Source organism: Anas acuta, chromosome 11, assembly GCF_963932015.1.
Source record: "Anas acuta chromosome 11, bAnaAcu1.1, whole genome shotgun sequence".
NCBI classification, from domain to species: domain Eukaryota; kingdom Metazoa; phylum Chordata; class Aves; order Anseriformes; family Anatidae; genus Anas; species Anas acuta.
The window spans coordinates 8962720-8983312 of NC_088989.1; the positions used below are offsets into that span (position 1 = coordinate 8962720).

Below are 20593 nucleotides of genomic sequence, written 5' to 3' on the forward strand. Positions count from 1 at the left end.
CTTTACTTGCAAATGAAGGTAGAGAGATGTGATCGTGGTGACAGACTGCAGGGTTTCACCGTGCAAAGTACACTGGTTACAGCTGCTACCAGTGAATTTCAAACTAATAATCAGAGACACAGAGTCTTTTCAAGCAGTCAGAAAATACCTTGATGCTAATTTCCCAGCCCCTCCTTGGCAGCTCTGCAAGGAATTCACTGCAGGTTTCTGCAGGGATGGTGGTGGACCGGCTACAGGTGGGTCACAGAGGCGCAGGCTGTGCCACAGCAGAGCTGGTCCCGGGGCTCACTGAGGGGCCTGATTCTGAGGTGCACACATTGGGTTGCTCTTCACGTGTTGCTCTTCACGTCGCAGATGAGTGGTTTGGTTCCTAAAGCAGTTCTTCACACATTTCAGGACCTGATTTACACGTGGCACACCCACTGAAGCTGTACTACACCTTACATTAGCAGTGTAAGGAAATGAATATATATATTATATATATATATATACACACACATTGTCTTGTTGTTGTTTTTTTTTTTTTTTTCCTAAAGTCTGTCAGATCGCTACATTATAACAGAGAGGCTATTACAGACAGGTTTAGTTAGCTGTGCATCATTTCACACCTTCATTACACTCTTTACCAGGAAAATGGATTGCTTTTGAGCCTCTCTCCATTCTCATTAAACTTCCACTCTTGTGAGGTGTCAGTGCTGTAAAACGCCTAATGCGGCCAGTTAATTATAACACCGCTCCCTGCTTTACCCTTTTCAATTACCACTTCCACTGGCTGGAGCAGCCAAGCTCCCACATTGGGTTACCCAGAGCAAAACTAACATGGGAGACCAGGGGGCAGCCAGTGGCCAGAGGAAAACATGCCCACGCCAGACGTGGGAGAAAATGAGGCAGATTTCCACCAGCAGGACATGGCATTTCTTGGATTGTGGAAGGGGGAGTCCTGCATAGGCAAGGCTGAAAGATGGAAGTGCCACCTCACTTTCAACCTCCTTTACTAATGCTGGTAACTGCAAGGCAGACACTACAAACCTGATTAAAGAAGCCTTCCTCGGAGCTGCTCAGGGTAGTAGCAGTACTTAGCAGAACAAGTACTGGCAGAAATTAGCCTGAAATCACATAAATGGCTGTAATTTCCGCTTCAGGACATGAGCTGTCTGATAGCTACAAGTTAATTCTCTCCTTGAGCACTGCGGTTTTCTTGCACACTTGGTGGGACCTGCAAAAGAAACACAGGCTGGTTTCAGCTCCCAGTGACCAAATGTCAGAAGTCTCCTTCTAGTCCAGCCTGGCCACTTCCACCTCCCTTGTGCAGCCAGGAAGAGCAGGGGAGAGCCACACCACCGAGCCCCATACAAGCTGAAACCAACCTGCTCAAAGAAATCTTGATTTAAAGTTTCTCAGAGCAGCAAACCCACTAGGACTCAAAGCAGGGCTTTCTAAGGATAAACCACCCTCCTGCTTTGCAGGCACTGCATATGCCCACAAAAAGGACACTACTCTTTTTAGCTCTTTTCTCTTACTACAAAAAACAAAGCAGCTGAGGATTTCCCAAGTAATACCTTGCTGTACAAATGAATATTTCATTTCTAACAGGAAGCAATTTTCAATGTATTTATGAAGAAAGCATCGTTGCTGTAAAGGAACAACACGTTCTGGCAGAGACATCCCAAACACAACTGAGAAAGCCATCTCCCTGATGAGGGATCAGAAGATCAAAGTTGTGTTTTATTAGTTGTATAAAAAGTATCTTTAGCTCTCAGTTGAAAGAAAAAATTTGCATTTAAATAGAAAGATTAATAATTGTAATACACAGAGCCCACACGGAATAATTTTTTGTAACAGAAAATAATTCATATTGTTTTATATAAACTGTGCACCTTAAGTCAAGCTACGAAAAATGATAATCGTAATATTTTACAGACCAATTTTAATATAATACAGCTTTGTTACATTATTATTCTCCATTGTAAATAATGCATGTCTGGAGCTTTGGGAAAGGCTGGATTTAAAATACTCATCTCAGAAAATTCAATAGGGCGTGTGCTTTTTAGTGTGTTTACACTATGCATGAGTTTTACTTATTAAAGTAAAAAAAAAAAAAAAAAAATGTATTGGAAGGATAGGAACAAACCTCCCTCCTAACACAAAGACAGACCAGGAGGTGATGCAATGGAGAGCTTATTGGATTATTTTGGAAATAAATATTTTCTTCTAGAACATGCAAATCTAGATTCACTTGAGTATTTTGAAATGCTATTGAACTGTTGAGTTGTTTCGCTCAGGTCAAAAAAATCCCAATCTTTAAACCAAAAATATATATATAAAATACACTTTGACATTCTTTTAGCATTTGGGGGTGCACCTTTTGAAATCTAATTTCAAAACAAAATTACTTACAACTACAACTTTCAAAAACTGTCTGCTATCTACAGGAAAACAGCCCTTCTTTTCCATTTCTTTCTAACCAAGCCTTTAAAAAAAATAATAAGATATTGATGTTTCAGAGAAAACTTCCAAAACATCCCTTTGGATCAACCTGAAGCATTTCCCATTTGTGTGTGTGTGTGTGATTTGCCTTAGTGAATGTTTTTTTTGGCCTGTGCTGAGGAGCTCAGCTAAGAGCAGGGGTTATATCCCCAGGTCATACCCCTGGGATGCTCTCCCATAGCCACCCCAGAAGGGCTGTGGTACCTCCAGCACACCAGGGTTGCAGTTTCTTCCTTCAATGCCTTTCCTTTCCTCTCCTGACTTAGCATTAGCAGAGCCCTACCACCCTCAGCACACTTCTGCCTTGGCTCCTGGGATGATTCCTGCACCCAGCAGGCTGCTCACTGACACTAAAGGGTGGCCAGGGACAGAAAACCCTGCAGTCAGCCATCTCGTCTGTGAGGGAGACCAGCTGCTGCTGAAAGCAACACAAACTTGCAGAAGTCAAGGGGCAATTTCCTCGCCAGCCTCCCCACAAGAGGCAGAGCGGGGACCTCGCAGCGTTCAGTTTGTTGCTTCCTTATGCATTCCAGTCCTCACCCAGAGAAACCTTTTAATTAGAGAAGGATCAGGAAGGAGTTGCCCAGCGTTCCCCCAGTGCCACAAAGATAATAGAAGAAAGCACAGCCCCTTACTCTCCTCAAAGCTACCAGCACCACTAATTTCCCTGCCAACATTCAGCTCAGGTTCTTCTCACTGATCATTTAATCACCATCACTCTCACTGCCTTCCATTTCATCCTCCAAGTGCCGAGCAACAGGCACAGACACAACAGAGCAAGCTTGGAGGAGCCACTGCTGGGGCTGGGCAGAGAGCACGATGCTCCTCGGAACAAGGGCTCAGCCGCAGATAACCAGGAGAAGATGCACAGATGCTTGAAAACCCAGCCTGTGTCCATTAGGGAGCACAGAGGCTGCATCTTGTGCTGTGTGCTACTTTCCATCAGCAGCACTGGGCTGTTAGGTTGGGTGTCAGTGCAGGGACTGAGATGTCCCACCTCATCTCCTTACCCTGGTGCCACCGCATGCCCAAAGTTACTGCCTGGGTGCCACCAGCAGGGCCCCACCAGCAAGGCAGAAAGCCCCTGTGGACTCTGTCTCTGTCACAGATGTCAGAGCCAATGTAATACAAAGGTGTGCAGGGAGCTGCAGTTTGGGAGCAGACGCCATTTGTGCATATCTAGGAGCAGTGGGACCACTTCCAGGCCCAGGGGTTTCTGCTGGGCTCCTCAAAGACTTTGGACTTTGATCCCACTCACCCAGCGCTCTCCTCCCAGCTCAGCTGACCTTGATTCCTATTCCAGTTCAGCTGTGGGGTGCTTTTCACAACAAGCCCTTCGTTAGCAAAAAGCACAAGCAAGGAGAAACAGAAATCCCTCAGGCCTGGACCCTTTAGGCTTACTGAAGCACAGGATTGCTTCATCTCCATTTCTCCAATTCAGAAAGGAGATAAGATGTTGGATGCTACGACTTCCAAAAGAGGGGTCTGAAAATGGGAGGACTGCTCTGCTGTCCATGGCCACCACTCTGCGAGGTCCGAAGAGCAACCCGGCCTTCAGGAACCATCACACCTTTGGGCAGTTTTGCAGAAACATGTGGCCTGGTCACTTTTTCCATAAAACAGAATCATAGAATATCCCCAGTTAGAAGGGACCCATAAGGATCATTGAGTCTAACTCCTTTCACCACACTCAGGGAGCAAAGCTCGATCAAATATTTTCTATTTAAAACAGCAACAAAGGCAAATAACAAGTTTTGTAAAGACTAATTTTCTTGCACACAATGTCAGTTAGCATTACAATATTTTGTCATATATTCCTTAGCTGCTCAATGTAAGTTCTTGAGCTTCTGAATGCAAATATTTCCTGTCAAGGAGAAGGATAAGACCACGTGACTTTTTATCTCAGTTATACATTCACATATCACATACCCGAAGTTAACAAGTGACTCTCTTGTGTAAAACAGTTTTCTACTTCCTGTGCATCCAAAATAGCAGCTATGAAAATTCTCATCTATTATACAGTAAGATAGTTTGCTGCCTTTATTTTTCTGACCACATGTGTATTGTACAAGCAGAGGACAGAGTCTTTTATGCTATCATCCTGCTGTCTGGAAATCTCATTCTGCAATCTCTGCTTTTTCATTGCCATTTTCAGATGTTTAATGAAGCGACACATGGATATGAGATGCCCCTGTTATTTCTTCTGCCCAGTCTCTATCGTTTTCAATCTCAGAACTATTGAGTAAATGGAAATAAAGTTACCAGCCCTGTTTTGCACTTCCTCAGCAAAACTCCCATTGGAGTTGATGAGAAATGTACATAAGGTACAGATAGGAGATTTAAGTCTCCTTTTTTCCACATTGGCTGCGTGGAAGAACATAAAAGGAATATATTCATTGTTCATAGGCCTCGTCTGCTTTTTAATTGAGAATTGCCATTAGTTACGGGTGCTTTCTAAATGAACGACCTACGTTCATACTCTCCCATGGCCACTCCTTCACACAGTTGCCCTCCCCCTTGGGACCTCACATAGAACAACCAAAAGTACGAGACATCAATATGCCACACTCTTCTGCACACAGCTGTGGATTTGCCCAAGAAAGCTGTGCAGAAAGCTGATTTCTCACCATCTCCAGCTCAGAGGTGCACCACTGACCTTTTCTTCCCGCATAGCCATGTCAAATGACAGGAACGATCAGACTTCAGTGCTGAAGGTCAGCCACATCAACCTTGTCCGTTTCCTACTTGTGTACGAGTTCACACGCATCCTTCCGCTCACCAGAATCACGCTCAGCCCACTGGTTTGCAAGAGCATACATTAGCAGGAATTTTAATGAGTTGAACTTGTGCTGAACTTCCTTCTTTAGCTGCTATTTTAGTGATTTGTTGACTCTCTAAGGCTCATTCAGGACTTTTTTTTTAGCCTTGACAGAGTAGATAGAGTAGACATGGATTTTATGTGCCAACTCTTCTGTATTTTTGGCACTCCTCTCGTCACATAGCAGGTCAGTGAAATACAAGTTTGAGCAACAGAGAATGCCTCCTGCATGTATCTGTGCTGTCTCAAAGTAGCCTAAACTAATCTCTCCCTCTCTTCCCCATTAGTAGCGATGCTAAGCTGGAGCAATGGCTGAGGATGCTTTAACAGCCACACAGAATCTTAATAAGATCTGCTTACATTTATATTGTGCATTTCAGGCCGGCTGGCTCAGTTTCCTTAGCCACAGCCTCACAAAGAAGCTGAATGCACTGGTTTATTTTTGTGGGCTTTTTAATTATTTTAGCATTGTCTCTGATTTTTGTATCAGCCATCTGTGAAGTGTGGCAGGATGTGTGTAATCTTCTATGGCACATGTTGTACTTTCTCCATTATTATCTGATGGGAGAGAAAACCAAAGTTAAGGGAGATTAAGGTCAGTGTACTCTCAACATCCAATCGCTGTATAATCCACTGCGTTATCACTAGGGAAGATTATCAGCCTTGATAGGACCTATTCTTTGAGCCATTCAGCTCTGTGGAGGCCCACTTCTCTCACAGAATGGCATTTCTGCTCAGTCTGAACGGAGAGAAATCATACATAAATTTTCCGCTACATGCCGCTGACATGCACTAAGCAATTGTCTCTGCTCAGGATGCAGGACAAGCACCTCACTGCACAGCAGCGCTCAGCTGTGCCCTGCACTGCCCTGGCCAGAGCAGAAGGGATAACTCAGCCCCCCCCAAGCCTCCCTTTCCCCAGGGTGTTGCTGGGAAGGATCAGGCCTCCCAAGGGTGAAGTTGTACGCTGTTTCTTGCAAAAGGTCCACAAACACAATTTTATGATGTTAAATGATCCAAAGAATTATTTGAGGAGGGTGAGGCACAAAGGGCAGTGTGCCTGGGACAAGACTGACTCCGTGCCCTGCCTCCCCTCTCCCAAAAGAGTTGTGCAACTTTCCCAAAAATGCTCTGAATCCAAGACAGTAAATGCATTATCTCCTATTGCATCACCCCTTTTCTAGCAGGAACACAGCTCAGCAGACATGCTCCATCTACCAAAGTTCGGTAAGGCTGGGCCACATGCTGCTTCCAAGCATCACCACATTTAACCAGCTAATAGCCTCTGAGCATCTCTGTGGACCGAGCAGAGGCAGGACCAAGCAGATGCTGGGCTCTGTCACATTTTGCACAGGTTAAATGTGCCCCAAGAGAGCGCGAGGACGGCAGTAATTACCCACAGCTGCAGCCCCACTGTGAAACGTCCACGAAACCCATTAGAGCAGCTGCATTGCAAGAGTAACCAGAACACCCCAGATTTCAGGCTAATTTCCCTCTGTTTGCAATTAAGGTATGAAGGTAGAAGTGTTTTCAAATTACTTTAATTCCCGGTTCCTTCTCCACTCCCAACAAGTTAATGGCTGTTGCTCCTCCACAAGGCCAAGTCTCTTAGCAACGCCAGCTCAGCAGCTTGGAGGATGCCTCCCTGCGTGGTGCCACACTGCAGGCTCCTCTCAGACAGCAAAAGCAGGAGAGATGGAAGAGCTTCCACTGACCTGGGGCAGGCAGCACTCAGCTCCAGGAAACTCAGTCTATTAGCACATTGTGTTGCAAGTGAATGAAGGATCTTCCTCTAAGAGCCAGGAGGCAATGAGGAAACGGGCATCGCCTCTTTCCCACAAGAAGATCCAGCGCGGGCCCTGAGAGCTGGAGCTTCACTGCACACCTCAGCTGCATGATCTGCTCCTCACAAGTTCCTGCAGCCCCACAACAAGCAGAGGCTGTGGTTCAGGCACTAGCAAAATGTTAGGAAAAGGCTCACAATTCTGTTAGATTTACTGAACCAGCTCCTCGTTTTTTTCTTTTTTTTTTCGGGGGGCTTTTCAAGCACCTACAAGTTACCTGTGTGACACCTGAGCCTCCGAGGAGGAACTGCTGCAACATGAACTTCTGAGCTATACTAAAATCAATTAAAACCACACATTCATTTTGCTGTGTTGCTTTTCTGGGCAATAAATGACTGCAGCTGCCATGGGGAAAGCAAATGCATATGATGAGAGGGGAGGTTGGCAGCGAAGCAATGTCAAGAGGCTTTTCCCAGTGGCAACGGAGGTCTGGAGAGCTGACCATCAGAATTTCACCACTGGGAAAACTCCACTGTTTGCTCTAGGATGTCCTGAGATGTAAGTAGCCATCACTAGCCCCATAAAACATGGGACATTCGCAGCCCCAAGGCTGAGAAGAAGTAGTAAGACCATGAGGTGCCCAGACAGCACAGGTTTCCCCCAAAGTATTCCCTCATATTGGGAACTGACCTGGACCCAAGTGAGCAGCACTTTTGCCCTACTGCAGGAAATCTTCCTGGTGCCTACCCAACTTTCTAGCTAGGGTAAGATCTTAGTTCTGATCTGCTTTTAATTTTTTGCTTATAGCTTCAGTATTGCTGTATCATATATAACTGTACTTTCATGCTTGGGTAGCAGCAGTAATAGATCAGCAAGATTTCTTGCACCTATCTCAGGAGGAAAAGTTTTATTAAATCATTAAATAAAATCATCATGTAGTCTGCCTTTACAAAATTAAAAAGGAAAAAAAAAAAAAAAGGAAAAAGAAAAAAATAAAGGAGAGAAAAAAAAGATCAGCTTTAGAACTGAAACACAGTTGGGACAGTAGGTGTTGTGAACACTACACCAAAGTAGCTGAATTAGAGGCTGTGCATCAAGAAGAGAATAGAGTGCGTGAGTTTAAGAAAAAGAGAGAAAGAGAAAATTAAAAAATGTCCTTTTGAATTAAGCCTTTTCTCACCTCTAACAAGGCTCTAGAAACAGCACCAATCAATCCAAATGACACTTTAGTGTGAAGATCTATTATATTCCTCAATGATCATATGGCTTTATATGTTATAATTTGGTTCTGAGTTATGTCCTACATCAATTATAATTGAGCACTGCTTCTCACTGTACAATCAGACTGTGATGAGAACAGAAAGGCAGTGGACATTAGAGGATTACTATCAGAACCACCTAATTTAATTAAGAAGGAGATTTATTAAAATGGTAACATTAACAGGTGTTTTATGGGACTAATAATTAATAAGGTTTCTGTAGAACATTTGTAAGAGAAATAGACAATATGCAGTGCCAGCAGAACCTCCCTGTAATGGGATAACAATAAAGCATTAAGAACTGTAGATCAGATATTATGATAATAATCTGATACTGTAAATTATGGTTTGAAGAGGATTAAATGCCATTAGTGCAAATTAGTATTTATTTAAGCTGAAGCAGGACTTTGCACAGCATCTGGAGAGAAGGCGGGCTGCAGCCCAGCTCTCCATCATGGACACTTGCTGTCCTCCAAAACCTGGCTATGATGAGCCAAAAACCTTGCTGGTTGCCAACAAACTCTGAGAACCTTCACCCAGGGAACCACAGCAGTGCCGCAAGGAAGCACTTCACTCCTGGGAAGCCCAGAAACTTATTTCTGCCCAAGTTACCTTCTGGGAGCAGAGAGAGAAGAGAGCCTCGGGGTCTTTTCGGGAAATGAGGGTGCTGAGGGATTTTGCAGAGGGACTATTGCTAAATAAGCAATTTACAGCTCATGTTAACACCTGGTGCTTTCTTAGCTCTAAGCTTAAAGTGAGCATTCCCCAGGTAGGAGGAGAGAGGTGCTACAGCAGCACTACGAGCCCACAGCTCTTTTTCTAAACTAGCCACGATCCTTGACACAGTGATGGAAGAGGATATTAGCAGTGGGAAATTTTTTCAAGGCCAGTACTTTAATGAGCTCCTAAATAATGACTTTATCTTAGAGGCACACTCAATATTCATTCTGAATCACACCCAAACAATAGTACTGCCTGACTTCGGTCAACAGAAAACAAATGCATAGCTACAGCTTGGAGAGCAGCTTTGGGAAGCAGCAAGGGGATGGGGCATTGGTCCCTCACCAGGACCAGGGTGAAAAATTTCCCCATGGGGATGGGGAACCCCTGAAGATCATGGTGTTTTCAGCTCCCAGCCACCCTGCACCAAGTGAGAGGTGCCTGTGTGTCCCTGAAGTGCAAGGGCTGCTTGTGCCACTCAGCCGAGGGCCGACCCACCTTTTTTTCACTTTTAGTCAGTATCTGGTATCAAGAACAAGCAGAGTTTGCAAAGCAAATGAAATGATCACTTAGAATCAAAGTGGGTCACTTCCACCCTCAGCTGTAGAGGTGCTGATTTTGGATGAGAGCTCAGCTTCTTGTTTTCTAGGGTGGGTTTGAGTTGTTTCACAATCAGGGTGTGCCAAGGGGGAAGGCCCTTAGCTTCAATCTAAGCACTCAGCCCCTACAGATGCTTGGCCACTGTCCTCTTCCACAAATTGCACTGAACAATTTTGGGTTACTTCAGGCTTACATGTAATCAAATTTTAGTTTCTGTGATTGGTTCTGGGCTAATGCATTGCAATGGGGACAATTTTGATCAAACTTTCTCTGGCTTTTGTTTCCAAGTTTGGGGCCCAAAACACATTACGGTTTTATATCTGCCCCAACATGAAATATCATCTCTGCCAGGCCTTAGGGAACCACCACAGCAGGCTGCTTCCATCACCATCTCCCCAGGCCAGAAACAGACCCTGGGCCATGGCTTTTTTATGGTTCAGAGACACTTATGAGTGCAGATTAACTTGTCCTGACAGAGAAACCAGTTACCATCCAGCAGCCTCTGGAGCTCCTATATATCTTCTTCCCAGCTTTATTTCATTTTTAGCCTTCCCATTCACTTGTGCATGCCTATAGGGAGCAGAAACCCATGCCAGAGTTCTGGGAATACCCTGCTTCCCCAAAAGCCTCACAGGCAGCAGGGAATGAGAAATACCTCCTGTCAGCACAGTGCTGCACACTCTGGAGGTCTGTAACACATAAAATCTCCATCCCATCCCATTTCCCACAGGCAGGCCAGGATTTCCAGGCTCTTCTAGGAGTTCCCACTTCACTGGCTGGCTCTGTGAATCCAGGCCTCATGAGGTCCTTTCAAATTCCCACCTGCAAGTAGCACACATTTTGCAATTATTAATTAGCCAAACTCTTGCATTTCACAGGAATGCTTTTTTTCATTTGTTTTATGTTTATATCACATGAAGAGCAGTCTGGGGTTTGCATTTGAACATCATTTCCCTACCCCACACAAATAACCAGTTCCCATGTACAAACCAAATATTCATGCTTGCTTTTAAGGGCTGCAGGCTGCACCCAGCAGTGTTAGCAGCAGGAAATCTGTTGACTTCACAGGCACGGTACAGGGCTGGCAGAAATAAGGAAGATGTATTTCAAAGGGGAAAAGGTGCATAGTATATTCCCTTCCTGCAAGGGAGATCCTCTGGGCCAGTTTGAGCAAAATTGCTGCAAAAACAAAGCCTACTTTCTTCCCCGGTACTGCTATTTAAATCACTTCTATGGGATGCCACTGTCAGTCACTGGGTTTTAATATTACCGCAGCAGCATTACAGGAGAATGAGTGCTGAATCAATAAAAAATTAAGAAAATACAGGTTTTATTGCACAGTGATATTTGGAATTGGTCCCTCAGGCTTTCCAGTTGCCTCGGTTTTGTTTTATATGCCAGTGGATGGAGCGTTGTGTGAAGTAGTTTGAATGCAGGAACCAATCAGTCGTAATCTAATTCTAAATGGACCACAAGCAAACTGCAAAAATAAAGACAGGAAGGGGTATCATGTTGACAGATGTGCCTATGGTACATTGTATCTCTGCTCTGCCTAACTAGGAAAAATACTCTCTTAGATTGTTTTATCTATGTATAATGCCAATAACAAGAACAATAGGGGGGAACTTGGTTTCTGCAGGGCCTTTATATAAAAATTTATAGAAAAAAATGTGAAAAGGGAAAATAATATCTTATCTTCTTGGTTTCACTTGTCAAATAGTAAACTAACAGTCAAAAAGCATATGAAAAGCATAGAATAAGCAGCATGGGTGTCTTACTTGTTCAAGTTAGAGGATTTCTCTCTGAGGCCAAAATCTAATTGTTCCTCTGACTCCTCAAGCAAAGGGGTATGATTGTCTGGAGGAACTGTGGACAAACAAAGAGATGGTGGCAATCAGCAGGTAGTTATATACAGCATAGTGAATAGCTGTCTGCATCTTCACCTCATGCTGCAGTTCTAATTAATTTCAACTGCTTTCACCTGCTATTTGCAATTATTATTTTCTCTTTCATTTCCACCACCACGAGCTCTTACGGTTGACCAATCCCCCCCCCGCTTAACCCAGCTTACCCCACAGAACAGGTCCCTAAATCACAACCTCCTCATCACTCGCCTTGCTGTGAGAAAGCAGCAGCGAGCAGCTAGCTGTGCCCTGCACAGCCGAAATCCAAACCCCAGGCAGCAACATCCCCGGGCTCTGCTTACTGCAGTACCTGAAGCTTCACCTCATTCCTCTGGTGCAGCTGATGGTCTCTCTGAGGGGTTCATCTCCCACCCACCAGCCCCTGAGGGAGATTTGCCTGCAGGTCAGAAAGCAGCTGAAGTGTCTCAGTGTGACTCTAGACCCCTCTCCTTCCTGACTAAGCTGCTTTTGTTGGTCCTCTACTGAGTTGGCACCTTTTTACATCTCTATCAAGACACCCACTGCTGTAATTCCTGCTCTGTCCTGACTCAAACTGCTGTGTTTGCCTCCTAAACACAAAGAAAACAGAATTATAGGCTTGTCTATAAATTTAAGACCCAGTTAGTATAGAATCCTACCACGGTGCATTAAGAGCCATCACTCTGAGACCCCTCCAGACCTGCTGAAATACACCTACCATAATATGCTGAAGAAGTTACATTACCACAGGGGCCCAACTTCAGGAAACACTTAAGAAGCTGGTATTTTTTAACAGAAAATATACAGCAGATACATTGAGGTGGTTCGGCAGTCAGTCTCCCTGGATGAAAAAAAAAAAAAAAAAAAAAAAAAACAGATAAGAAGAACAAATCACCAACCTAAATATTCATCATGGCTTCACAACCACTTCTCATTCCTTCTGTGCAGATAGGAGCTTGACCATTAATGCTGGCTGCTGATACTCTCAAAAACAGACAAGCCAAAACAGAAACTGAGAATGCTTTTGAGGCAAATAAAGTGTGAGCAAATCATGCCTAGTAGGTAAAATAAATAAATAAATATCTACAATCATGAAAGCAGATTTCATCAGCTAAAAAGGAAAAATATCCAGCTAAATTAGAGCTATATAAAACATTTAAAAATTCAATCACAAAGGGAAAAATAGTGGCTCTGATCTCAAGGAGCATAAATCAGCAACAAGGAAGAGCAGACAATTTGAAAAAGGAACCTAAAAGAATCAATGGAAGTTCTGTGACTTGTAGAATAATACAAATATGGAAATTTAATATAATAGCATGACATTAAATCCTAGCAAGGTTGCAGATTTTATAATAGATAAGGATGGAAAAAAATGTCAAACATCATGCAGAAAATGCAGAAATAAACAGCAAACATTTCTGTTCTGTATTTAAAAAGATGGAAAATCAGTTCATCTTTTACAGTGGCATGGCAATACTTCATACTTCAACATAAGCAGAAGATTTAAAACAACCATTAAATGTAAACATTTAAGTGCAGGATCAAATAGTTTTTTCTCCAGGCTATTAAAACAATTGACAAAGATCTCTCTGAAGCAGATAATTCCTTTTAAATCATCTGAAACCTCAAAGGAACTGCAGGAAATTCAAGATCACGTCAGCACTGAGAAGGATTCGCAGGGTGACACGGGCTTGTAGAACACTGATTCTAGATAAAAATGTGGAAATAGGGGGGCATGGGTCTAGTCGTACCCTGGCAGTCCCACATTGCTGCTCAGCACCCAGTGGATCATGCCATTCTGGTCCTGCCAGGATCGAGGATTTGGGCAGCAATATGTACCACAGTATGCATCCTCTCCCTGCACCCAGGCTGGGTTCTTACCCCAGTCCTTCCCCAGATCAACAGAAGGCACTGCTATGTTAGTTCTTGGCTTTGAAAGCTCTTTTCTGTTAATGCCCTTGATTTCCCTGTTCTCCAGCCCACCTTGGAGGATGCTATTTGTTAAATGGATCCTACTTGAGAGCTTGTGAATGCATTTTGATTGGATTTGATTATCGCATATAAACCTTTGAGTACTTGGGCTGGCCAGGAATATAAATACAATTATTAGTAGTAACAAACATTAAGCAAAGCTGCACTGACTCACAGCAAAACACTCGTCAAGCCCCGGCCAAACAACTGCTTTCACTCTGCTTTCCTGCCCACTGTTTGTGTAGAGGATGCTCTTCAGAGGAAAAGCAGCACCACCCTCCCCTGGAGTCTGAGTTTGACTTTTCTACACACTTGCCCTCTCGCTTAAGTTATGCCAGCCCATCTGCAGGCATAGCTAATCCTCTCGTTAGCTAGCAACTGGTAGCTCAGCTCTGCTTCGCTGTGCTTAGCATTATACAGATCAGCCAAGTATTGATGCAGCATCACTGAGGAGAATCTAGATTGTCTTTTTTCCCCATGCTTCCTTCTTTTGAAACTTAAGATACATGCTGGAAATAATTTCAAGGGCTGCTGAGCATTGCCACTGGGGGAATGCAAGGGGCTTTCAACATTAAGACTAAAAGACAGTTTGAAATTTGCAAGTGGTTGCCTTTGAAATTAGATTTTGAAGCTAAATTCAAAGAAGCCCTGCAGCTTGTACCACTCCCTGCAAATACACATGGCATTTCTGACAGAGGCCAATAAAAGCTCCTCTCTTGCTAAGTCCAGCCCAACAGGTCTCATCCAGGAACCTTGCTCCAGCCGAAACCCCCAGCCAGGGGGAAGCATGGGGGTTTTGGCAGCAACGCAGGACCTGCAGCAGCAGCAGCAGCTGGGGAGCCAGGGGCAGCCAGCCCAGCCTGCAGGCTCACAGCAGCACCAGCAGAGCTGCTCAGATGGGAAGGTACAGTTTTGCTCACTGTGCAAACTTAAGTCCAGATCTCTTCAAAGCAAACTTACCAGCAGGGCTGGGATGGAGAGAGATCACCTAAGACACCTCTGTCCCACCAGGTGCTGGATCACAACCACAAGCCAGTGGATACAGGTTCACGTCTTAAGGTGTTATTTGCCATCTGTTTTCCAGTGGCACAAAGAGGTCTCCAGCCCAGCTTTGGTATGGCATTTTCCTGATAAATCCTTCCACCGAGCATTAGCACTCAAATGAGCCAAAGCAGACCAGAAGCATTATAAACCTGATGCTGCAGCAGGAGGAAAGAACGAAAAAAAAAAAAAAAATGTTAGAGCGCATAAAAGTCATCTGTGGCAGAAAAAGAAACTGAAGCCAGGTATCCTCAATCCCAGCTCTGCTTCAAGCTCAGGCTTTCCTTACAATCGATTTATCCAATTTCTCTCCTGCTCCTCAGTCCTCTGAGGCACGACAGTGTCACATCTTTATAAGTAAAGAAAAACAGCACTGTATCTGGTAGGAATGGTCTTCCAACAGCAGGTTATGTTTCATTCTTGGTACTAGTTTCCATTCAGGTAATATATTTTTAAACGACAAATTTCCATATTTTGTCTTCTTGTAACCTAGAAGCAGTTTAGTGACATCTGCTTCCATGCCATCTCTGCTTTCACACAATGAGTGAAAGAGACGTGCCAAGTCATCCTCACTGAGAGGTCACTTAATTTTGGTTTGTAAAGCCAAATCTCCTGTGATCTCCATAATTACCAATCAATTTTACATAAATAGCAAAATTAAGCCCCATTATTCTCATTTACCAGAAAATTAAAGGAATTAATTAAACATGGGAAAAGTGCTGATGTCTGCCAAATTGTTACTTCCAATAGATAAAAACAAATTCAGGAATGATATGCAGGCAGGGGAAGAAAATCAGCTTTCCATCCAGCAACTCAGTGAACTATTGCAATGGAGAAGACTGTAAATAACAATCTCTGTGCCAGGCTTTATCTGAACACTGGGACAAGAAACACACAATTCTTTGTTATGAAGGGGAAAAAATCTGAAACAATCCCCTTATTTTTGTTTTTGCAAAACAGAATAGGCCCTGGGGACTGGTAACAACAGGCTGCAACAAGAATGGTTCTTTCAAAGTTTGATTTGTCAACGGACTGCTGCTCTGTAATTATCATGAATGGTTTTATCTCAAAGGAACAAAAGAGGGTACAAACATTTGGAGACAAACTGTGACCACAGGAAATCTTTGCAGGTGGCTGAATAATGGGGGCGAGGGAGAATTTCCAAAGTGCATGAGCCAGGGTTGGAAAAATAGGGAAAAACCAGACATTGAAGAGCTTTGAGACTCCAGCATCTTCTGCTGTCCTAATGAAGATGCATCAATGGGCAGGTTCTGAAGTTACAGTCATAAGACAAATGCATTACTGCAAGCAGTGTTTGAAAGACACTTGCAATTACAGCTGCTCTGGAACAATGAAATATATACTGTTCCTTAAATAAACTGAAAAAATGATAACCTCTTTTAACTGTCGTGGTGTAGTAGAGAGATCTTCATATCTTCCTTAATGAGATTTTTATTGCCAGTGTAAATTTGTCTTGAACTGAATTTTTGTCTTGGGAACTCTGAATTATGTTATACCGAGTTGTTCCTGGTAAGCATGCAGGCTTGCACACATTTTTTGCTGTGAAAATGGCTCCTTCTGGCAAACTGAAAGCAATTGAAGCTCAATTTAATTAGCTGCCTTCTGTAAATATGCCATTATTCTTCTAGCTCAGTGCTGGAGTTATATTTACAAAGGGAACAGATAGCAATAATTATTTTGGGCTGTAGTTAGTCAGTATTAGTTAATGCCTGAGTGTAATTGAGAGGAAATTAAGACAAGTGTAGTCTTTGGGGGGGGAGAAGGGGGACACAGAAGAATATATGAGTCTGCAACAGTATAGGTACTGCACCTGCATGTTTTGTCTTGGGCTGTAATACACAGAAAGTTTTGGCTAAAAAATCAAGCATTGAGCCTCTGGTCTGGAAATAGAGAGGGTTAAAGATAATCTCCTTACAATTTGTTCATTAAAAAGTTGCTGGAGTTTTTAAAAAACACTCAAAAACTATCTCTTCTGAGTTTCTATCTGCCTTTCAAGTTACAACCCCATGAGCTAACAGCCATTGCCATATTACTCCTCACCAATAAAAGTACCCGTGAGCCAAAAGGCTCAGAAAGCTTTACCAGAGGCCCCAGAGCTTGAGGATGATGAGCTGCTAGAAAGAGTTTTGTGGTGTCTGAGAGTCCCTGCAGGGCTTGGGATAGGGGAACCAACTCTGATGACTCTTTTGTGAATCTCTGAAACATTTTCCGGTGGCCATCTTAAAAGCAAACACGATTCTCAAATTGAGGCACTGCCCCATATCCCTCTTCATAGGTCTGGGTACATTATTCAAATTAACCCTCAGAACAGATTAGTTAAATTGCATCCCTATGTAAATGCTTCTATTTAGAATTAAAGAGACCTTAATTCAATTTACCTTAATCCACTTTCAAAGTAAATTATAGCAAATGAAGACTTCACTAATTCTGAATGATTGTTCACACTCAGGTTAAGCACAGTTAAACTAATTCTCTTTAAATGTACCTACTTAATTTTCATTACTTTCCCTTTGTGTCACCACAACACACATTCCCCCTTCTTTGGGCTTGCAAGTGTCAAGCTGTAAGTGAAATACTAAAAAATAATGAGTCAGATGTCTTGATGGAGCAAGGAGTTCTGAATAAATTTATGGGATTTTTTTTTGCACAAGGGTTGGCAAACTGGGCCCCCTCTTGCCACACTAGAAGGAGTTGTCAGCTCATGGTATGGGACACGGGTGGTTTTGTGGTAAGCCTATTGCACCAAGCAAGGGCTTTCAGATTCCCATTTCCAACAAAAGCTCTCTCTGCCATACTGGATAAGCATGGAGGGTACATGAGAGCTGAGGACAGTGCCAGGGCCATCAGCATCAACCTCACTGGGATCCTGTGCTGACAGCTGTTGTGCTAAACAGCTTCTGGCTTCAGGGCTCACTCACTTGCAGTGCTGCCTTGCATGATGGAGAAACTCCCTCCAGTTCCCTGTTCCTCAGCATCTCCCCCATAAGACCTATTTCCTCTTGCTCACTGCCCATCAGAGTCATTGGCTCAGGATCTTTTGGTGTCTCATGCCCAACACGGAGATCTGCAGGAGCCTGGGCTAGGATGCCCACACAGTGCTTCGTGATGCAAACAGAGGTAAGTCATTCCAGCTGTCCCCCAGTCAAAGGCAGGATGCACCAGGGCTCACAGCCCTATTCTGCCAAAGACATCACTGTCCACAGCCTTCCTTTAGATTTAGATTAAGCACGGGTTTCACTGTGCTTAATGGTTGGTTAATCAGCATTACTATAAATGAATACGTGAAGCTACCTCATCGGCAGGTGGCAAGTTAACGGAGTTTGAGGAGTAAGACATCAACAAGCCAGAAAGTAGCACCAATGGAGCTTAGGTACTAACTCCTGTGCTATTTCCATGCTGTACAGAGCTCTACAGCAAATCAAAGGACCCCCAGGGTACCTATTCAACAAGGAACAAATTCTCACTTCAGCCATTATGCAAATGAAATGCTAAAAATGTTCTTTTGTTCCTCTGAGGTATTAGTACTACTAATGTGAAGTGCACAAACTTCATAATCATGTAAAATATGGTCTTGTGGTATTTGCAAAGTGCTGGAAGTTTATGGACTACGTCTCTGGGAGACATGAAATGCTCACGGTGCTTTCAATGTCCTTTCGGCAAAGTTCAGACAAGAAGTGTTTCCATAATTTAAAATTCCGTTGTAAGCTGAGACGGGAAATGGCATGCATCTGGCATGTAGCTACTTAGAAATGAAGAGTTAGTATAATAACAATAAATTTAAAAAAAAATCTCGTGTATCTGAGCACACATGGTTCCTCCTTTGTGTAACTTATGATTTCCGAGAGCCCTGCCAAAGCTGAGCTGAACTGTGAATACCAACTATTTTAGCCTTCAAAATTACAGTGCAGGAAATTCACATCTCTGTATTCTTTCCCCTAACTGTCACTCAGACTGTTCCTTGTGACAGACCTGAATCCAAAAGCCAGCTTTGGACATTAATTTGACAACAGATGGATCAGATAGATTGGACCCCCACTCTAGCAGCACAAAGCTGGAACACGCTGCTGCGGTGCGTGCTGAATTGCTGCAGTGACTGCCTTACAGCGTCACAGCCCCCTTGTCCTCTGACTACTGCCACCACTGCTGCATGGGCTGGTGAAGATCTGTCCCACTGTACCCTGTAGTAATGAGAAATTCGCAAGAGGTGCCACTTTCATCTAAGCACCAAATGCCAGCCCAACGGCAGACCACAGAGAATTGCCTCTGAACAAAGCCTTATCTGCTCCCATGGCTTCCACATGTTGACAAAGGTTGATAAAACATCCAAGAGGGATCCTCACAGAAACAAACAATGCTAGAGTTGGATCATCTCTCCCAGAAAATGCATCCATCTTCAGCATGCCACTAATTTTAGGTTCTTCCTGTACCAAACCTTATGCAGAGCCAGTCATAATAAATAAATAAATAAATATTCTAAATGCCACAACTGCACACAGTGAGACATAAAAATCGTAAGCAAGTGCACTTCTGTACTTCAGAGTTATTCTAACTAGAGCATTAAATGGTCTTAACATAGGAATCAGCAATATTGGACTGTGAAGAGCTCCCTGGGCAGCATGTCCAGGACCCAGCAGGACTCGCCCTAATCCCTCTCATGCCCTTAGGATGCTCCACTGAACAGACATCTCTCATCTTTTATTTGACTGTTCCTACCAAGGCAGTGTCCCAGAACTCCTCTGACAGGAACTTCCCCTGAAAGGAAGCTTTCAGCACCCTAAATTAATTTGTGACAAATATATCCCCTTTTGTTGTCTTGCAAACATTATCCTCAGCTCTTCCCCACCACCTGGGTTTTTGCCCCTTGATGTGCTCATGGAAAGCAAATTAATCCCTTCTCAGTTTTTGTTTTGCTTGGCTAAGGAGGTCAAACTGAAGTTTAAATCTCTTTGTTAGCTAAGGCATTTTAGCTGTTCCTGTTAGTTTTTAAACAGGGATAGAATGATGTGATAGAGCACTTTTCCTGCTACAGGCACAAAGTTAGAAGGACAGCTGGTGAATGAAATACATACAGGATGGTTAACACAGCAACCCAAAGCTGCTTACCTCGTGTAACCAGGTAGGATGGTTGAACAGTGCCAAATGTACCCCTCTTGAAATGGAGAGAAGCCTGCCAAAAAGACATGACTCGCTAATGTAAAATCCCCACATCCAGAGGAAGTTATTTGCGTTCTTGTTACATCTCCTTTGCAGTTAACTACTTCTAATGCTTTTGAACCACAGTGTTATCATTGAACACTGGATGTCCTGGACACAGAGACAGACTAATGGACAGCAGGATGCTACAGAGGGAGATCACAGCAGTGTGGTCTCACAGGATGAAATCAGTACTTGCCCAAAAGACATGCACTGGAGCAAATAAGTTTGAGAAGCAAGCAGAGATGCACAGGCACCAGCAAATCACGAGGTCCACATGCAGATGGAAGTTGACAACATGCACAAACGGTGAAGTCAATAAAGAGACAAGAAGACCTATGAAGGACTAAATTCTCATTAGTTTGCAGGGGCAAAATGTTGGCCCCTTTTATTCCAGACTTACCTGGGTGCAATAACTGTGAGATTCACACAGATGGTGAAGGGCAGGCAGAGCCCCATCAGTACGTGACCTGGCAAGGGCTGTGTTTCACAGAGCTCTTAGCTCCACCACTGTAACACAGATGAAAATGTACCATTAAAAATGTTACACCGCTCAGCACTGCCATATATAAAAACGTTTTTCCGAGATACAATTCACTACAAAAAGAGTTGAGTACATTTCTCTGTCACAGCAAGAAAAAAAAAAAAATATGGGTAGTTAGGTTTAAAGGAGAAGAAAGCATGTGCCCTGCTTTCTGACCCTGGTGTTTGTTTATTGTTTGGATCCTACACCATATTTTTCTTGTTTTCTCCTTCAATTATTTATTAAGGGGAAAAATAAATAAATAAATAAAGAGAGAGAGAGATGGAGAAGGG

The 20593-nt window shown here is 43.4% G+C and overlaps 1 long non-coding RNA gene across 2 annotated transcripts; it reads right to left on the reverse strand.

Annotated features, from left to right (window-relative positions):
* Positions 1-1033: 1033 nt before the first annotated feature.
* Positions 1034-20289, reverse strand: LOC137862438 (uncharacterized). Of its 2 annotated transcripts, XR_011100270.1 has the most exons (7): positions 20181-20288; positions 19688-19751; positions 14483-14721; positions 12270-12392; positions 11447-11534; positions 10324-10490; positions 1034-1216 (listed from the first exon to the last, which is right to left on the reverse strand). It is a non-coding gene; the product is annotated as an uncharacterized lncRNA (long non-coding RNA). The 2 variants fall into 2 exon arrangements; XR_011100271.1 differs by lacking the exon at positions 19688-19751 and having other exon boundaries at positions 20181-20289.
* Positions 20290-20593: the final 304 nt, after the last annotated feature.